Here is a 746-nt window from a genome sequence, read left to right as displayed (position 1 = left end):
GAGCAGAAAAAAATCACACAGAGGAAAAAAGAAAAGAGAGAAAAGAAGAGGCAGGGCGTGCTCAAATACTCCACTGTGTTTCATCAAGATGAGGTTTGTCAGACTTTCTGTGACTCAGGTGGCCCGTGTGGCTGATTTTCCACAAGGAGACTTCAGCCTTCCTGCAGACTGGACACGAGTTCCCTGCAGCTCTGGAAGACTTGCTGAAAGGGGCCAAATCATGGAAATCTGCATTTTCCTCACTAATTTGACATGAAAGAGTGTGTATGTGGGAACGTAGCGCCATAAAACTAACAGATTAGAGTTGTAGATGCTGTATCTTAGTTATAATTAGTTATAATTTGTGGTGCAAATGATTCAGTAGCTGAATTTCTGTGCAGCTTATGGGTCAAAAAGTAAAAAATGAAACAAAATCTGCTTCAGCTCTGGAAAAGTGGCTGAAACTGCATTTTCCTCACTAATTTGACATGAAATAGTGTATGTGGGAACGTAGCTGCATAAAACTAACTGATTAGAGTTTGGATATTATTCTGATATTATATAGGCTGTAGTTATTAGTAGTTATGGATTTGGCATGAGTTTCATTTCAAACATTTCAGTAATGTTAGTAGCTACATTTCCACAGATGTTCTTTGCAACTTACATGTTTTAAAACAAACAAAACAAAAAAAAAACATCAAATGATGCAAAATCAGCTCCAGCTCTGGAAAAATGACTCAAGACAACCATATTTACCATTTGTGTTG

The sequence above is a fragment of the Salminus brasiliensis genome, chromosome 1 (assembly GCF_030463535.1).
Source record: "Salminus brasiliensis chromosome 1, fSalBra1.hap2, whole genome shotgun sequence".
Lineage (NCBI taxonomy): Eukaryota > Metazoa > Chordata > Actinopteri > Characiformes > Bryconidae > Salminus > Salminus brasiliensis.
Note: the sequence above shows the minus strand (reverse complement) of the source record.